This window comes from Egretta garzetta, unplaced genomic scaffold (genome assembly GCF_000687185.1).
Source record: "Egretta garzetta isolate BGI_Z169 unplaced genomic scaffold, ASM68718v1 scaffold187, whole genome shotgun sequence".
NCBI classification, from domain to species: domain Eukaryota; kingdom Metazoa; phylum Chordata; class Aves; order Pelecaniformes; family Ardeidae; genus Egretta; species Egretta garzetta.
In genome coordinates this window covers 118,514-120,934 of record NW_009260342.1, presented here as the reverse complement: position 1 = coordinate 120,934, position 2,421 = coordinate 118,514, and positions in this window count along the sequence as shown.

Sequence of the window (2,421 nt, the reverse complement as noted above, 5' to 3'; positions counted from 1 at the left end):
CCCCCCTATTTTTTTTTTTTCCAAAAGACATTTGAAGTTCATTTCTCTTTCAGCAAATTGCACTGTTTAAAAGTGGTGGTTCAAAGACCAAAACCCACGAGCTTCTTCCCACCCCTCTCCTGCACCCTGGAAACCCCAGTCCTCACCTCCCCGGCAGTCACATGGATCTTCAGGGATGATTTTTTTTTCTTTCTCCCCCGTACCCATCCAAAGACATTTTCCAAACCAGTCCCAGAGCTGACCTGTTACAAACCCCTGATCCCACCCACCCCCCCTGCCCTGTACAGTGAGTTTTACTGAACGGATACACAAAGGCGCAGGTAAGACTAGTAAGACAGAATATACTCATCATCCATACCACAACGCTACATCTCTAAGGCATGCCGTCCTAACCGTGATGGGATGGGAAGCCGGCTGGCTTCCTGTGCATCCATCTCGCGTACCTGAGGGAGGGAGGGAGAATCTGAGATGGCTCTTGGACGCGCTGCCTGCTTTCCTTCTCCATCTCCTTTGTTTTATTTCCCCTTGTCTTTTCCTCAGTTAAAACCCACTGTCCTTTCTCCCCCTCCTCCAGGAGGTTAAAATCCCTCTCTGTGTGTGTGTGTGTGTGTGTGTGTGTTGGATGCTGGTTGCTACTGTTGCTCTTTCTCCTCTGGCTTGGAGCTAAGAAACCTGGGTGACATCTGGCAAGGAAGGAGAGGAGGCTGCTGTCCAAAATAACAGTGTTTGGGTGGAGAGGGAGGAGAGAATGAAAAACCAAACACATCAGAACAACAGGTGGAGAGGAGTCTACCTACTGGCTACCATACATTGGGTGTCTCAGGGATGAGATGTCCCACCACAGACACCTGCCCGGCGTGTTAGCTAAGGGAGATCAGTATGGTGTTGGTGAGCAGCTCAAACTGGCTGAAGATCTCCCTGGAGAAGAGGCGTCCCTGCACACTGAGTCCACTCTCGCACTCTTGCCACCCTCCCTGCTTTGGAGCTTCCATGAGAGCAGCTTGTGACCCTTCGCAGATGTTTAAGGAGGGGGTGGGGAGGAAAAAGGTCATTTTGGATCTTTCCCTGAAACACCCTGGAGGACTCTCAGCCTTCAGGTGTCTCAACACAACACTCTCCCTTGCTGGGGACCAGCAGCTAGTCACAGCGCTGCCCTAGGAAAGCCACAAAGCCAGCATAGGCAGCCGCCGTACCTCGGTGGGGGGCTCTAGTCTGAGCCTAGTTAGCCCAAATGTGTGGGGGGGTGGGCAGATGTCCAGGAGCTATAGGCAGCAGGGCTATACCCGAAGCAATACAAGGTTAGACAGAGCAAAGGGAGAGAGGAAAAAGTGAGGAGTAAAGCAGGACTGTACCTTCCTCCTTGTGGCTGTGACCTTTCTCAGGGGCTGTGCAGGGCCCTTGCATCCTAGGGATGCTCAGCGGGACAACGGCCTGCTTCAGCAACCCTCCTCTCCGCAGGACTTGAATAATTTTCTTTTGTTCCACGTTACCTGCCCTGCTTTTAATGCAAGCATCTCCACTAGGTTCCATTCCTGGCATCTGGGGGCATGTCACAGGCAGGAGAGCAGGAGCCTGGCTTGTCCCAAGGAATGTGTGAAGTAGCCACAGCTGATTTGGGAGGGGTAAAGTATCATGCATTTAATAAACTCTTCAAAGTGAGGAAGAGGGTAGGAGAGGAGGGAGAAAGGGGGAAATTTACAGACAGAAATGGAGATCTGGAGGCTAGAGGATGGGGATGGACCTAGCCCTTACGATGTTCAACAAGGTTTGAGGCAAATTCTCACCAGAGGTTTTGGGTCACCACCTGCTTCTTCCTCCCTTGTTTCTTGGCTTCATAAATGGCAGGTCCCTTTCTAGGTGCTGTGGGCTGCCCCCTCCAATGCTGGGTTGGAAGAGAGCATCACCCCAACTCCATTTGCCTAGGGGGTAGCTTGGGGTGGTTGGGTTCACTTGCAGCCAAGGAAAGGTGAGGCATGACATTCCCCCTAGTAATGCTTTGGCAGCAACGCTTGCCAAGGCCTCTGATCCCCTTCAGAAATGCCCTCTCCATGATTTTTCAGGGCCAGGAGAAGGATTTTGTTAGCTGGGTTGTCCTACTGCTGGCCTGAGGAGGTTCACCTCAGATACAACTGCCTGCTGCCAAGCAGGATTTGTTTGGTCATCATGTCAAGATGTCCAAAGGGCTCACACTAAATCTGTTTAAGAAAAAAAAAGTCCACCTAGATTTATTGAGCTTAAGTACTGTAAGATGACGTGGAAGAGGAAGCCCCTGCTCTGAGCATGCTGGGAGGACGGACCAGGGGGACCATTTCCCAGTGACATGCTGGGGAGGGGGGTGCCAGAGCTGCTTCCCCTCGAGCACACTGAGCATACCGCTCTTGTACATGGGGGGGGGGGGGAGGGGGCAGTAAAAGGGGGAGG